This window comes from Ischnura elegans, assembly GCF_921293095.1.
Source record: "Ischnura elegans chromosome 13 unlocalized genomic scaffold, ioIscEleg1.1 SUPER_13_unloc_1, whole genome shotgun sequence".
Taxonomy (NCBI): domain Eukaryota; kingdom Metazoa; phylum Arthropoda; class Insecta; order Odonata; family Coenagrionidae; genus Ischnura; species Ischnura elegans.
Window position 1 is genome coordinate 4,154,923 of NW_025791657.1, and position 17,864 is coordinate 4,172,786.

General features: G+C 39.7%; 1 protein-coding gene and 1 long non-coding RNA gene across 5 annotated transcripts in view; both read left to right on the top strand.

The window, feature by feature from the left end:
• LOC124172032 overlaps positions 1-17,864 on the top strand; it is a 165,610-nt gene that overhangs the window by 27,932 nt on the left and 119,814 nt on the right. The gene's annotated exons all lie outside the window — the stretch shown is intronic.
• On the top strand, positions 9,478-10,778 carry LOC124172033. The gene is made up of 2 exons (XR_006868052.1): positions 9,478-9,888; positions 10,686-10,778. It is a non-coding gene; the product is annotated as an uncharacterized LOC124172033 (long non-coding RNA).

Here is a 17,864-nt window from a genome sequence, read left to right on the forward strand (position 1 = left end):
CTTAGAATTTTTGTTTTCTTCTGGTTGACTTTTACTCCTGCGGCTTCAAATTGTTCTAGGATCTGCTTTGCTTTTTCTAGTTGTGTTCCATTTTCTGCAAAAATTGCAATGTCATCTGCATATGCGATTGCGGAATATCGCTCTCCTCTCCTGTGGGTTCCTATTCCTTCTTTGCATATAGTTTTAAGTATCGGATCTATTGCTATCGTAAATAAAAGCATTGAGAGGGGGCATCCTTGTCTTACAGAATTTGTGATATGGAAAGGGTTGGAGATTTTGTGATGCAGTTGAACTCTTGCGGTTATGTTTTCGTAGATGTTCTGCGTTACTGTGATGATTTGATTGGGTAGATTCATGTGCTTCATTACCTTGATGATCCATTCTATTCTGATTACGTCGAAGGCTTTTTCCAAATCTATTGCAGCTATTGCGGGGGATTTGTCCAGGGGTCCGGGTGATGATAATATTAGGTCTCGTATTGTGGTTACTGCTTCGATGGTGCTTTTGTTGCTCAGTCCGGCGTATTGATGCTTGTACGGCAGCGGTGTGACTATTGGTTCTAGTTTATTTTTAATTATATGGGTGAATATCTTGTAGTCTGTGTTGAGGAGTGATATGGGTCTCTGGACTTAGAAAAATTTTGCCCCGTACGTATACTAGAATAACTTATGTACGTACGAGAAATTCACACTTAGAAATTTTTCAAAGAATCCTGAAAAGTTAAAGTCCAGAACTCCATGTTAATTCCCTATGGTGACGTCAGTTTCCGGTCCCCATCTCACTGGGTGCCTCGGCACTCTCTCGCTACATCCGGTGTAGATAAGATAAGCCTCTCTCTGTGAGAGAGCTGAGTGTCACTTGTGACGTCAGTGGTTGTACATCATGCCTAAGTATCGTTCTGTAAGAAGATGGGCTCCTCGGAGACCAGTGGAAAAAATAATCAAGGACTGTAAGTTGTCTATGGAGGTTGGTGTTTGCATCTTGGGTATGGGTTTAATTATTGCCTGCTTCATTTCTTCTGTTATGCCTTCTGTGCTAACATGGTTGTATAATCTTATTAGTGCCGGTTTTAGCAGATCCCAAAATTTGATGTAGAATTCGTATGTTATTCCGTCAGCTCCTGGTGATTTTCCTTTACTCAGCTTGTGCTTAATGTTTTCTAAATCCTCTTCGGTAATTTTTCCATCGTACTTCTTTTTCTCTTCTTCTGTCAGTCGTGGTCCGTCCTGTAGTGGGGGGGATGTGTCTTCATTCCATGGTTCGTATATGTTGTATATGTTCTCGAAATGTTTTTGTAATCGGTCCAGGGTTTCTTCTTCCCCTCTTTCTGCCATTTCCTTTGGGAGTGTTGTGGTCTTTACCTCTATCGTCCTCTTCAGGGTGGCGAGGCTGGTCGGGCTCTGCTTTTCGTTGTAGATTTCTTATTGCCACCTCCTTGCGGCGTATTTTTTGGCTTCTATTCTTTGTATTATTGTCTACAGATGTCTTGCTTCTACGTTGCTTTCTTCATTTCTCTGGTTTTTTTTTTGCAGATTTTCATTTAGACTTTCCCTGTAAAATTTTAGTGTCTCTGTCAGCATGCGGTTTTTTCCTTGAGTTAGTCTCTTGATTGTGTTTTTAACTCTGGGTTTAAAATTTTTTTCCCACCATTCTGCTGTGCTGTGGTCCAGGGCTGGGTGGTTGAGTAGCTGTATGATCTTCTCTCTTATTTGCTTGGCGGCCTCTTCGTCTTCCAGGATCTCGTTATCCATTTTTCAGTGATTGTTAGGTATATTTGTTTGTGTGTTGTTCCCTGTTTCTATTTCTGTTATTATTGCGTGGTGATCTGACCATGTCATGGGTAGGTTTTTAAATGCTTTTATTTTATGTTGCAGTTTTTCGGATGTAAATAGATAATCTAGTCTGTTGTTGGAGTGTGTACCGAATCTTGTGTATTGCTGCGTGTCGTTTCCTGTTATTAAGCCGGTATCTATTGCCTTTATGCTGTGGATTAACAAATGAAAGGATTTGGAGACTTGATAGGTGATTCTATTGTGGTTAGCGCTGCTGTCTTGTTTTCTATAAATCGCATTGAAATCTCCACCCATCACTGCCTTCCCGTGAAAACAATTAACGTATGGTAAAATGTCATTGTAATACAAATTATCCCTGTCCTTTCTGCCCAGGGCTCCCGAGGGGGCGTATACATTTATAAAGCCGATGTCCCACGGTCAAATTTGCGTCAAAATATTTGCATCAAAATTTGATGCAACTGACGCGCACCCTGTCCCACGGTCAAAATTTTGTCCAACTGGCTTTTGGTCCTATCGTTTGTACAAATGGATAGGACAGGTTCTAATTTTTCATCCAATTGGATGAGACCAACCAATCACAGGGCCTTTGACAAAAAAGCATCGCCAAGCGCTGACACACAGGCCAAATAGGTTAAACTTATTTATCGTCTGCATGAGTATTTTAATTAATAATTATGTATATTATGGACACAAAAATAAACTTTGTTCTATTCCACACAGTATGCATTAAAAACCCAACCGGTTTCCACCTTTTCAGGTCGTTATCTTGATCGTAAACCTCTAGATAAACACCTGAAAAGATCGAAACCGGTTGAGTTTTTTCATTAGTATTGTATGGAATACTAAAAGGTTTAGTTTTAAATTTATAACATCACCATACCACGAAGTGAATTCACAAAAAATTTTTAAAAATATATATATACGTTCGTGATCGTCTATTTCATCGCCTAGTGTGGCCCTAAAGGTAAATATGAGCAAAATTTTGTCTTAGTGATAGGCGATGGAAGCTCTCAACTAGGAAATCCGTAATAATTACTTGATCTTTAATAGAAAGGAAGCGATCTTTAGAATCGCAATACCAGGAGGGATGTTTTGGAAATAATAAAAGATTTACTTAAGGTATCGAGGCCGAATTTTACGCTTTGTGGAAGGCATACAATGCGAGCGAGCAGCTGGAGAAATGTCTAATATGAACTGACGATTGTACCTGTGGAACACTACAGCTGCCCGTTTCTATTACTATGATTATAGGATAAGGACCTTATTTTAGAAACTGCTAGATTAGGAGAGAAAAATCTGATTTAAATGCACGCTTACAGCACTATTCATAACATCTCCTCAACCACAATGTCCATCATTTATTAATAACATTTTCCTCGCGGGAATAAACTGCCTCACGTTTGTATCCTGGCGTTTTATTCTGCCCTCAACCTTGCTGACAAGGGACATGAAAATATCCTCACTTGTCGTCAATTATTATCAATAATAAACGGGAACATCGGCGACCAACTCCTTCTCCAACATGTTTAGCATGCTTATTCCAACGCTTTCATACCCCCTTTCCAGCCAAGGCCAAGTTCAGCATTCCTTCTGTTTTCTTTTTTTCGCATCTTTAATGTTCAAGAGGCCTGTTCAGACTATTTCGCCTGCTAAAAAAGAAAGAATCCTCCACCTCCACAAGTTTCCTAATTGTTTACATAAATATCGTCTTTCGTTTGTTTTTGATCAAAATCTTAGACTAGACCCGCCATTCCCCACCCCTACCCATGTCTCGCCGTGTGGCCAACATCTCCCCTCCGCTCCCTTCCTTCCCCACCCACTTTTAAAGCGGCGTGACGTCACGGTTGGGACGCTCATCGTCGTAGCGCATGGCTACGAATGGGGATTCACTGTATCACTGCGGTATTTTGACCATTTTCTTCGCGATTTTTCAATTAAAAGTACTAATATTTATTGCGTTATGTACGAGAAGTATTCTCTCAGCCATGGTTGGATTGGTGAACTTACAATTGATGAACAGTGGCATTTTTCGGCATTGGCAGCGACGAAATAATATAGTGGCAGTAAAATGAAGACAAAGCCCATTGTAAACTTCCGCAGATTTTTTTCTTATCTCGTTAACGATCATTCGGAACATCGTTATAAAAACACGAAATCTTGCCCAAAAGTTGTAAACGGGGGGAATTTTAGAGAGGAAAAGGGTCATTGTGTAACGAATTTGCCGGTCGTCCACGAAGTAACGCGCTAACGCCTTCGCTTATAGTAATTTTTAAACGGTCAATTATGCGACGCAAATTGAACTGCGCGCTGGCGCTACTAAAAAGGGATGTCAAAAAATCAGCATTCATATTATTTAGGTAAGTAATTTAGTTATTTTATAAATGCATAATTTTTTACTTAGCAGACAGCTCTCGTGTTACATATATTTTGCGATGGTGGAAAAAGGTCTAGCGCCGGCTTTGCAAGTGACACCTACGATTTACGTACAATACGGAAAATTCTGGGAATAAATAATACCTATTAGCATATTTATAATTAGAAAGAAAGAGGATTGGATTAAAATAATTTAAAAAATAAATTTGCTTTATAACAATCAATTATATTTAATATATTGAATAACTTATTAAATATTTTCATGTAATGTTGTACGTATGTACTTACAGAGTTTTCAATTAATTTTTTTTAAACAATTTACGACATAATTTAATTTTTTATATTCTTGTCACAATACGTAAGAAAAGAGGATGCGGATTCAAAGATCATCTAAGAAGTGAATCTCATTTTATTAAAAAAATCCAGAAGCGATTGCTCTGTGAAATGTGTGAAATGTAACGGATAATTTTCTATTTTTCACGGCAGTATGATATTTCGAAGCACTTGGAGACGCAAGAGCATAAAAGATATTTAAATACTGCTGCATCTTCCTCCAAAATACAGAAATTTTTAGTAAAAACAATTTATGGAGACGAAGAAAAGAAACTCGGATTAGCAGAAGGATGTCTTTCCATGCTATTTTTCATAGTCATTCCTTCAGATCTAAGGCCTGTACATCACAAGTTATCAAATCAGTTTTGCAGCGCACATGATACATAACGCCGTTCAAACAGCTGCTGTTTTGTTGCCCGCAGATGTGGAAAATATTGTCATTAAAATATATTTCTATTTCTACATTACACTGTGCGTCTTCAAATGCTGAAAGAATTTTGTGAAACTGCGGAAGTTGCATGTATAAGAAAATACTTGGTTACTGTAAAACGCGCTAGTTACCTCTTTCGTCAGCTGTAGATAGAATTTTTAAATTATACCACACCATGAATTCCTACTTTCTATATCTGGCTTGATGTCCTATAATTGTAGAAGAGTTTTGAAAAAGAATCCTCAAATTTAGCTAGAGTTTAAAAACAATCAATCGGACCGGACGTATACCTCTATGGCCTTTGACCTCCGTATTAACCTTGGAGGTCAATTAGTGAATAATACGGGTATTTGGACAATACTTGGACAATGACTTGGGTGCCCTATAAAATCCATGGATCGACACCTTTGTTGGTATACTATTCTTTTTGCCACCCTTATGACTTTGACGGTGACCTTACTGGGTCTACGGTTGAATTTTCGTAAATAAAAGTGTTTTTTTTTTCGGGTTTCTTGTGTCCGAAAATCCGAAAACCCAAGAATTGACATTTTGGTCAATGAAATTCAGACATTTTTTAATCTCGATTTTTTACATTAAAACCACATAAGGCAAATTAAAAATTTTGGTTTGGACCCACATTGTGAGGTCAAAAGGTCAAAATTGTAAAATTTTGCTTAAACTCAACAAAACTAAGGACCTTTCCCCTTAAGTGTGCCAATTTTCATGAATGTTGCTCGATGCAAAGTTACTAAAATTACGGGTTAAAAATGACACACGACCGTTGGGACAGTCTCAATATTCATTTTCTAGGAAGGTCACCGTTAGGTTAATCTAGTAGTAATAAGTAATATTTCTAAAATAATTTTGCCTTTTTATGGACCCCTCCCTTCATACTTTGTGAGATATCGTGGGATTTGGCTCCACACCTTCTTTCTAATCTCACGTAGGATTTTTCAAAATGCGTATTTTCAGTGTAAATACGTTAATCTAGGCTTCATTTTGTTGGGTTTATAAATGAAACGATTTGTTTAATTATTTTTATTGAAGATTACCGAGATCGCAATAAACTGGTTTTTGCGGAAAAAAATACGTGATACTTGCCAGAACCCCTTCTTTAGAGCCTAGAAGGGGTGAAGCCATGGTCTAGGGGGAGGAAAGCCATGGTCTAGGGGGGGAAGCCATGATCTAGGAGGGGGGGGGGGCAAGCCAAGTTGTGACATTTTAGCATGGAAAAGATGAATGAAACCAATATTATGAGAACATTATAACAGCGCTTTATTAGTTTATGAGATTATTTCCTTGAAAAAATTGTTTTATTTCAGTTACTTAATTTATACTAATACATATCATTTTTCGTTGGTTTGAAGAAAATTTGTTGAATACTTTCGTTTCAATTCAGTACCGATTTTGCTTAAAGACTTTTGCGATTTTTGCTTCTAGGGGGACAGCTGGTCCCCCTGCCCTTCGCTGGGTACGCCCATATTTACATATGACATTCTTATTCAATTTATTTAATACGATCGCTTCTCGCTTTATCTTGATTTATTTAGCTTTTTGCGCACAGTCAAGGCTATAAAATGCCTTAGTTCATCGTAAAAATATATTTATTAAGTGTATAATCATTTTGCGTGCCCAATATCGTCACTTTTCAGCGACTTTGCAGCGGATGAGCGTTAAACTTACTTAAATGGTCTAAGATCAAAATGAGATGCATCGTGGGACACCCCCAGTCCAGTTGTATCAAAATATTTGCATCAAAATATTTGGACAAACATTTTGATGCAAATTTGACCGTGGGACATCGGCTTAATGTTTATTCCTTCTATTTGTATCGCTATCACCCTGCCCGAGTTATGTCTCCGACAGTTGTTAGTCCGTAATTCTTTTCTTACGCAAATTAAGATTTCTAGGTTGCCTTCTGCAAAGTTTTCATAGTTAACAAAGTTTGCATTTACCCATTTTGCCTCCCTATGTACTTCTTGCAGCAGAATTACATCTAGTTTTTCCTCTTTGAACGCTCCCCAGCATACGTTTATTTTTGCGGGGTTTATTATACCCGCTGTGTTAAATGTTGCGATTTTCATGTTTTACCTCAAATCTGCATAGCATATAACACGAAACATAAAAAAGGAAACATGCAAAATACAGTGAGAAAAGAACATGCGAAATAAATAATTAAAACGAGGATTACATTGTTCGGCCGAGATTCGATAGCTCGACATTGGCCTTTTTCCTTTGAAGTTCTGAACCTTAGCCACCGAGCTACCAGCTCACGTTGACGAAACACATTACTTTTGGCTTTATGAGCCCATAGTGAATTGTTCATTCCACTTACTGCGAGCTTTCGTTGGGAATTTTCGAGTCGGCTGGAAGCAGGCGGGCGGAACTCCTCGCCTGTAAGTGGGTCACGTAACGATGCTTTTTGGCTGGCGGTGCTAAAAATAGCCTCCTGCTGCTCGTTTCCTTGGCCGCTGCAGCACGGGCTGCCAACCTTGGTGTGTTGAAGCCTTTGACGTTTTCTGCTTCCTTCTCCGGGGCATGCTTTCCTGGCTGCTCCTGTGGGCATCCTGGTGTTATCTGAAATAAAAATATTTGTCTTGCATCTTTAAATAGATTGGCTCTGCCTTCGTTGTATAGAAGGTCTTTTTTTCGTTTATTTTGTTGTGTTTTCGTGTCATGTGAAGATCTGTCCCTTGCTTTCGATATCTTTCTCCTTGTTAATGACCGTGCCCTTCCCCCCTGTCACTGTCTTCTCTTTGTCTTCTGTTTTTTCCCTCGCTAGGTGAGTCAGAGGTTAGGAGGAAGCTGTTCTGATCACTTCCACTGGGTTCTAAAGAGATTTTTGACATCCAGTCCGGAGAAAACGACCCTATCGGCTGCTCAATTACCAATTTTTCACTCTCTGTGCTTTCAATAATCATTAGATCGTCATCCTCGTTATTTTCAGTTGCTGGTGGGCACTTTCCGGTCACCTCCTCATTTCCCCCTGCACTCGGTGCCTGGGCGCCGGTCGGCTCCGAAGAGATGGGTTTCGTGTTGTCCTCTTCGGGGTTTTCTCTTGAGGTGACCCCCCCTTCTGTAGGGTTCTTTTGTGCCTTCTTCCCCCCCCCCCGGGCCCCCCTTTTCTTCCTCTTCTTCAGTGAAGAGATAGTTGAGTCACTTCCGTGGTCACTGGTCTGTCTCTCTCCGAGTCTCCAATGGCTCCCAACCTAATTCTCTTAACATCTGGGTAACACTATCTGTACGCCCGTAACAGTTTTTGACGAAACGCGCAGCCTTCCTTTGTATTTTATTCAGTTCGCGGATATAAGTCTTTCTGCACGGGATCCCCTACGCTCGCTGCATATTCAAGGTGCAGTCGGACGAGAGCGAAATAGCTACACACCGTTGGCTACACACGAATGCTTATGCAACGTAAAATCATCGAAACACAATGACGTTCTCTAGCGGGACATTAAAACACTACTTCGTCTAATACTGATTTAATATTGATACGTACCATACTATACGTAATGTCCAGTATTTTCAACAATATTGGGCAACTATTTATTGGCCAATAAATTGGAAATTGTCATACGGGCTTTTCTCAATATCTGTCTTTCCTCGAATATAATGTATTCTATATCCTATATTTAATATTACAATATATATATTCTAAATTTAAATGTATCGTATATCCTCTTGAAAACAAGGCACCGAAAAATCCCTCACATTAGTCACCTGGAATCATTCCTTGCTTTATTTGAATTCTTTGTACATTTGAATTCCTGGTACAATTAATCTTGCCAACGAATGTCCAACCCTGGAAACACGACATTTTCTCCATTAACGCTGTGTACGTGCGCATGTTATAGCAGCATCCAGGGTTTATCTTCGATTCTTAGTAAGGACTTAGCTATGTAAGGATTTAGGGAATGTGCTACATCATCTTGCAGGCGTTATGGATGAAATGTTTATTCAAGTGCAATTCTATCACTATATCGATTAAAAATTAATTTTAAAATGAGGAAAACTATGAATATGCCCGCAAATCAGTGCACATGAAAGTAAGCGAGATCATAACGTATTCAATAACCTGCCCTAGCTATACATTAAATGAACTCGCAGGTATCTAAACTTCTTTTGTCGTTTTTGCAGATGTCGTATTTACATTCTGATTTCCACGCTCATGGTTCTGGGTATATATCCGCTTAACAACAAACTCTTTTCTTCTCTTTAAGCTTTTGGGAAGATTTTCGGATGAGAAAGTAAAAGAAAGGTGCTATTTCGCTCTCGTCCGACTGCACCTTGAATATGCAGCGAGCGTATGGGATCCCGTGCAGAAAGACTTATATCCGCGAACTGAATAAAATACAAAGGAAGGCTGCGCGTTTCGTCAAAAACTGTTACGGGCGTACAGACAGTGTTACCCAGATGTTAAGAGAATTAGGTTGGGAGCCATTGGAGACTCGGAGGCTGCGCGCTAGGCTTAGATTGCTTGAACAATTGAGAATGGATATCTTTAAGAGCGACACGGAGAACATAATATTAGAGCCACACTATGGGCCGTATTAATAGTCGTTCCCCTGAGGGTCCCCTAGGGGCACCCTTCCCAAGGGACTCCAAGGGGAATCTTCAACATCGGTATTAATAGTCGTCCCCTTGGATTCCCCTAGTAAGGGGACTCCGAACGTGGTAACTATGGGCCGTAACGACAACAGAGGAGTTTATTTACTTTATTTTTATAGCTGTTTTTGTACAAAGAACTTGAGATGGCGGAGCGAAATGCTTCGTTTTCAGCTACGGAGAAGAAAATATTGTGCGATTTGATTGAAAAATACAAATGCTCCATTGAAAACAAACCTCGCATTGAACGGACAGCGTTCAGTGCGAGGTGAAGAAGAAGGCGTGGCTATCTGTACGGAGTGAGTTCAACTGTCACCGCGATGTTGTTAGAAGAGATGTAAAATAACTGAAAAGGTAAATAAAAAGGCTATGCAAGTAAAGGTAAGTTTAGGATGTCTCTTTCAGGTATTTATCTGCAGGTTAACTGATTTTACGTAGTTGGTAATACAATTTTGAAGAAAACATCCTCGCCTTGCCGGATTCAGCATTTTCTGTCGATTTCATAATGAGATTGCAGCGTACCTATTTAGCAACAGAATATTTGAAGTAAAGAAAGTAAAATGTGCATTCATTCTGAGAGGATCCAGTAATGTGGGTTGGCGTAATATGTGGAGTGTATCACGGTACGAGTTTTTACGTGCTGACGGGCGCATATTTATTTGCCTATTGAGCCTGAAAACGGTGTTTCTGAAATGCGGGTGCTTCTTTTTGCTCTTGAATTATTTGCTAATTACTGTATTAATTTCTTTGGTGTGACAAGATATGAATTCGATAATTTTAATGACAATGAATAATAGTCCTTAATATGCCTTGAAAATTAGCTGGGGTAAATAGTGCTAGTGTTTTGATAGCTAGTAATATTGCATTATTAACTTAAATGATATTAGCCGTTGGACTCGGTGCAAATTCTATCGAAAATTATTTAAATAGAAGCTTTTGGAGGCTGTGGGATAAAATTTATAACCATATAAACGATATTTTAATATAAAAGTTTTCGAAAAAAATATGTCGTTTAAGTCACAATGCTACATTTTCTGTGATTAAAAAAAATGAAAAATGATCATGCTTTCAGCTCTGTTTATTAATTTTTACTACAAAATGATGTATGATATATGGTTGTTAATTTATAATTTCTTCCTGGATGCTTTCAGCCAATACTTCCTTGAGCATTGCTGAGAGAAAGTTAAGGGCCAGGTTGGAAATGATGGAAGAGGAGAGGAACTATTTACGAAGATTGTATGAAATGAAGATAGAAAGATCCCTGGAGAAGGACAAAATAACAAAGGATAGACTGAGGCAAGCTGTGTCTGCTAGAAAGCTGGCGGAAGCACAACTGAAATAGTTTTGTGGGAAACGTGACCCCTAATTTGTAAATTTTACTTTTATAAAATATATTTAAAAATTTTAAGATTTGCATATATATTTATTCCTTCAACTCGTTAATTCCTATCATGAAAGCATGAGATAATGGCTGAACATAAGGAAATCGGTGCCTGTTATTAAGGGAAATGGATTTGGAACAAGTTTTGGTATCTAGCAACAGCCAAAAAACATAATAGACTACAAAGTTGAATAGTGGTAGGTCAAGGTACCTAATTCGCACTGGTGACCAAATCTCCAAGATACAAATTTTTTGTGGCGCAAACACTGATAATTGAGACTAAGGAGGTAATGTAGCGGAATAAAAACCAGATAATGTGGCCTTTGTGTTTTAAAGGTTTAAGTAATTGCATTCCCAAGATCGAATAATACAACTAGTACGCCGTTGGATAGATTTCCTGGTTCCGTCCGCGCTGTCATTTTGATGGCGACGTTTCACCAACTGTGCTGTAGGTGTCCTCAGGCCAGGCTGAAATGGAGAATGCCTCTGGTTTCCCGATGTTTATACGGTGGCGCCAGACTGAGGGAGCGCTTGCCCGTCGCTGATTGGTCCCTATACGGGGCAGGGGGGTTCTTCTGGGGTCCAGAAACAAGCGTGGTGCTGGAAAGGGTGTAACCGTCTTCCCGATTCATATTTTATGGTCTTTTGGTAATTTAAACCGATTCTCTGATTATTCTACTACGATATATTTCCTTTCTTTGGCCAAGATTTTTGCTTTATCAAAATTGATTTCATGACCTGGCTCTGACAAGACATGTTGAACTATTTCTGATTTCTCTTCTTGTCTATTCATCAGTGTTCGAGCATTTTCTTTTATTCAGCATTGTATGGCCTTTTTAGTTTGTCCTACGCATGATTTCACACAGATGTATTGAACCTCGTATACACTCTCTAACCTGAGATTCACTAAGGACCGACGAAATGAGGCCACACCATCTCAAGCAGAGGCCCTCTCACTGCTTCCTTAGGAAACCGGTACCGCTGCAGGAACTCAGTATCTCTAAAAAAAATCGAATGGATTTTGCGCATCACGAACGTAAAACTTCTTCAATCTCAGATGTTGGTTCGCCACTCTATCGAGACGACGAACAAAGGTCTCCAGGCTGTCCATCATCGTCAAAGATAACCCAAATCACGGGTAAATGGGAAAATATGAACGTGTATTCAGCGAAGTGATACACAAGAAAAGGTTGAGTTGAAAGGGATATGGTGAAATTAATGAAAATGGGCGAAAACGAAACTATTTTTGAATGGGCGAATGAGCAATATGACAGGGTGAATAAATGGTATGGTATAAATTAATATGGAGATTAATAAAGGCATAAATGAGTAACTTTTTAACGAAAGCACAACAGCAACGAACGTATTGGAACAAGCAGCAACATGAAGTCAATAAAATACGAAAGCAACTAAAGATTTCTGCTTACAATTCCTGTAGTACCTGTTTTCTCCGCTTCATGCACATGTCGCAAGGTAAGGCTCACTCCGCTCCCATTGTAGGGGACTGCAAGGGGGCCCCTACAGCCTAGGGGACGACTATTAATACCGGATTTGTGCGTGGGGGACTGTAAGGGGATACCTAGAGCTAGGGGACCCCTGGGGGTCGACTATTAATACGGCCCTATATTTCCAGGTCCGATAGAAGCGATACATTAAGAGAGATGTTTTGCCAAACGAATAGATATGTGAATTCGTTTTTCCCCCGAACCAAAAAGGACTTTAATAAACGCTAGTCCCAACCACGTTACAGTTCTTAAATTTTTTATTATTATTTTTGTTTTCGCTGTAAACGGCTGGTGTCCTAACACCCCCTGCCACACGCCTTTTAGGCGGCTTGCGGGGTATTATGTAGATGTAGATGAAGGTGCAGCTTATCCTATGACTTTGTTTCCTTAACTTTCCCGGCATCAGCTGCAAGCGGACAAATTGGGTATTTATTTTTCCTACGATTCATCAACCATAGTAACATTTTCACACCCATAGTAATATTTTTAATAATTATACTCTTCCTTGGGTACTTTTTTCCTCGACTTTCAGATGCACGATGTAAATCGTTTCGTAGTAAAAAATATATAGAGATTCTTAATTCGGCCCCCAAACCTACTACTACTAGATTCTTAATTCATTCGGCCGACGATTTAGGGCATCAACCGAAACATAATAGGGTGGTTTCCTATTATTTTTTATTGCCGAAATGGAAAGATTATTATTCCAGGAGAAAGTATTTCAAGCGTTTAGATTTTTAAGTGACAATATCTATTTTTCGCGATTAAATGAAAAGTGAAAATTTTCAAGCGCGCGAAAACGCGACGGCTAAGTATGAATGCCGGGAAAAGCCCGTATGACGTCATTCTGGTTCCCGCTGCCGCAAGTGAGGTGACCTTGGGGCGAGGATATGAGCGTCGCTGCGATGCTGGCTGCTATCAGGTAGCAGAGTACCCTGATTGCTGGTAGCGCTTGGCTTAAATAAGTATTATTAATACCTTATCAAACGAAGAAAACTTTCGGACCTTATCCAGTTTGAATAGGTGATTATTAAGAGATGTTTCTCTGAGCTCCGTGCCTTATGCATGCATTGGTAATCTCAGACGATGTAAAACTCCTAACTACTCGTATAAGAAACTAGATCCCTGTTACGTCACGTGGAATGGCATTGAATGGGCGCCAATCTGGCCTTTTACAAATGAGGTTAAAATTGACCATTGCCATTCTTCTAAACTGGGATTTCCAAAACAAACCAATTTTATATTATGAATATGTACACAAATGGTGGGTAAAGAAGCGCAATCAATGCCTTTCGTTTTCTTTGATGAAGGACAATACACTATTATCGCCTTGTTCCGCCATTATGATTACCTATTGACTGCTTTTTTTCCACAATGAATGTGTGTACTGATTTTCTTAGCATTAATCACGAAGCAATCATGAGGCTAACGCGTCACGCGGCGTCGGATAGCAGAGATAAGGTTTGTGCACTGGGCGTCACTGTAGCTCATATCGGACACTTAAGATTGCTTATCTGGATAAAAGATACACAGTCCGGCGTGATACGGTGGAATTCTTCGATATTCAGCTTAGTAAAACCACTTGTCTATTTCCACACACTTTTATTTACACCGACCATGGTTTCGGCAACTTGTGCCATTATCAAGGTTAATGGCACAACGGTTAAGGATAATGGCACAAGTTGCCAAAACCGGTCGGTGGTGTCGGTGTAAAACTGGTCGGTGTAAATAAAAGTGTGTGGAAACAGACAAGTGGGTTTAATAAGCTGAATTGCTTATCTGAAGTAAAAATCGGATGTGTGCTCTTAGAGTTACCTCTTGTTAGTTCCATTCATATCATTTTGACATTAAATATGGAAAAAAACAATATATATTTTTGAGTGCATCCTTCTATCGACTAATTCGATTTTATCTGCAGATTTTTTTCCGATAAGGACAGCCTAAATCTAGGTTATACCTCCTTCCCCTCCCTTTTTCTATCCATAAAACCGTTGCTTGAACAGTTTTCAGCCAATACCAATCCACGGCCTCTAACTACCATGGTAATGCCACGGAAGGCCTTAGATTGAGTGTCAGTGGTAAATACGGGAGGTGACGAAGCAGTGGATTGAATGAAGGGCGGTGGGAATGGCCGTTTCATTTAGATAATGAAGTCTCTATGAGTGATCACTGTCTTGGCCCCTGAAAACCTATTGCTTGAATCATTTGGGACTTAAAAATCAATCGTGTGATTCTGGATTAACTATTTGACTTTCCACGTAAATCCTATATTCGATGCCTTCAATATAGAATAAAATAAAATAACTTTGTTTTATTGCGCACTTTATTTTAAATAGCAATAGGGTTTCAGCATCATCAGGAAAGATCATCAAATTCCACAAAGTAATACGGGAGACCGTGTCCTATATTCAATGTTTTCACCTTCACGAAGCCTACCGATGACCTAAGAAATAAATGTTTACATAGTGCATTCCGTAGTTTTTATTTATTTTTATTTTATTCTCAAACCACCGTGTACAGCTCCTATTGGTCATTTTATACCGGGGTATTCAATAAATGTAACAAGTATACGTAGACGAACAACCATGCCCTGGAACGGGGAAACTTACCCAGGCGGGACTCGAACCCGCGACCTCTTGTTTGGCGGGCGTGGACGTTACCCCGCCGCCACCGAGGCCGGCATATTTTAACACATTAACAACTTAATAAATAAATAAATAAATTTGGAATTATTTAAATATAAATATCATTCTTCTATCTTAAAAGCACTGTCTTTTCTTGCAATTGCACAACCCAATTCAATCTAACAACTAATCATAGGTAGCCACCGTATACGTTTTCAATATTACAAATGTCAGGTTTGCCAACATCAACGAAAAAATCCACAAATCAGTGCATAAGTCGTGTTACAAACATATAAAAAACAGTACAAATTATGTTATGAAATTATAAACCATAAAATCGTAAAAAAAAGTTCCGTTGGGTAGAAAAAAAGATTTTCAGTCAGCTTTTCTGTGTTGATTTTCTTTATTCAGTTATTTGCGTTCCAACACAAGTGCACCAATACCGCAACAAGGGATTATCGGGTTGTTCTCCTGATGTGCCACCTGGGGTTCATTTAAATGGGTTTATATTGACGGCGATGTGATATGGATTATGGGCTCATGGGGAGCCCCTCAGGGATACAACACACTGGGGCTGGGAACCAAGTCAGAGACTTATACGCCCGATCACCCGAGGAGGGGCTGGAGGGAAAGGAAAAAAGGAAGGAGGCGCCGCCGCGATAGGAGCCCGACGACGTCTCTGGGTTAGGATAGGGTAGGAAGGGACGGGACGGGGAAAAACACCTTAGCGCTATAGTGGCGAAAAGGGCCATACTAAATAGCGAAATCAGGCAGAGCCATTACTATTCTTTTGATTTTGGAGGATTATTCTCTGAGGAAGAATAATCCATCGATCGAATCGCTAGGTGGTGATGTTATATATCAAAAGCATAAATTGTCAATGCGATTCCTCATGATTGTCTGTACATACATCCGTTCATAGTATTTCAATCCTAGGTTTGGTGTGCCCACTAAAGGCAATCAAATCTCCTCATCTCCCCAGTGCCAGTTTTTTAATCTCCTTGAAGCTTGCCTTCTCCGCATCCTTCTTCATCTTACTCAGTATTTGTCCCCATGTCTTCCTCTCGAGACTTTTCCATCAATTTTCCATTCCATTATGTTTCCCACGCATAAACTGCTGTTTCTCGTTCCGTGGCCAATCCAACTTGTTCTTCATTGGTGTACAGCAATCTCTAGAATTCTTTCTTCAACATAATATCCTTCCTTCTTATTCCTCCCCCTATTCGTCCAATTCATATTAAGCATTCTCCTCCACCACCAGGTTTCCTAGGCATCAATCCTTTTCTGATTACTTTTTCCGATGGTCTAATCTTCCGAACCAAAAAAGACCACACACTTATTTTTATTTACTCTTTCCTGGTCCCGAGCCGTAAGGTCTTTGAGCGTAGTTGCCATGATTACCACCCTTGCTTAGGCTGTTCGACAAATGACGTCACTCGTGCTTCCACTAGTGCCTTGCTATGGCTCTCTAATATCTTTGGCTTGATTCAAGATTTGTCACACATGCATTTATGCCACCACTTTCGCTACATGCCTGATGCATTTCTTTCATTTGGTGAGCAATAAATAGATTGAGGTGGTCAAGCATGGTAGAATGCACAGTGCTTACTACCTTTAATGACTCCAGAGTTGAAGAGCTGAAGATGCTCCTGTTAGCTCACATGAATACTTTTCACTCGATCCAGGAGTTCTGCCACCATGCTGAAAACAGGTTCCACTTCCCTGTATCCTTCTTCATCTGACTCCGATATTTGTCCTCACGTCTTCCTCAGGACACTTTTCCATCATTTTTCCCTCCCATTATATTTTGCACGAGTTTACTGCTGTTTCTCATTTCGTGGCCAACCCACCTTGTTCTACTACATTGGCCCATAGAAGTCTTTCTTTTCCTTTTCTTATGCATAGTCGCCTTCCTCCTAATTCCTCCCACTATTCGTCCAATTCATATTAAGCATTCTCCTCCACTGCCAGGTTTCCTAGGCATCAATCCTTTTCTGATTACTTTTTCCGATGGTCCAATCTTCTGAACCAAAAAAGACCACAAATATATTTTTATTTACTCTTTCCTGGTCTCGAGCCGTAAGGTCTTTTAGCATAGTAGCCATGAATCCCATCTTTGCTTAGGCTGTTCGGCACATGACGTCAGTTGTGCTTCTACTATCCTTGTAATCGTTATGTGCTTGATGAAAATTTTTGATTTGGTGAGCAATAGACGGATTGAGATGGTCAAGCACAGAATAATGCATAGTTATTACCAGGAGCGCATCAAGGAATTAAGGCTGGGGGGGGGTTTAGGAGCTACGAACACCGGGGTGTTTGGGGGTGTGGAATAGGGTGCCTCGTTTTGCCACTTTTTTTTAGGAGCGAATCGTAATACCCGGCAAAAGTTGCGTACCCGGGTGGGTATTACAGATATGATTTTTTTTCAAAATCGGTTAATATCTTCTGTTCGCCATTTTGTCTTGAAATTTCGAAATTTTCAACGAAAAACGTTAAAAATGTAAATAATTTAAATTTGGTTTCAGCAAGCACTCATTTTTTCCAATGGTGTATAACATTGGTCTTTCCTTGATATTTTAGACCAAATACGTCAGCTCTATTCCTTTTAATTATCGAGAAAATGACCTTTTATCGTGTCCCCGAAAGCAGTTTTTGTGGGTAGGCAACCCGCAACACGCATTGTCATTCTACGCTATGTATGCGATAAATGACGCGAAATAGAGATGTTTTTCAGTCAAAAACGTGTAAATGATGTCTGAAGTTGTCAAGGGTAGTCACTTGGGTGAGTGTATGCTCCTTTATGCCATCGCCGACTATATT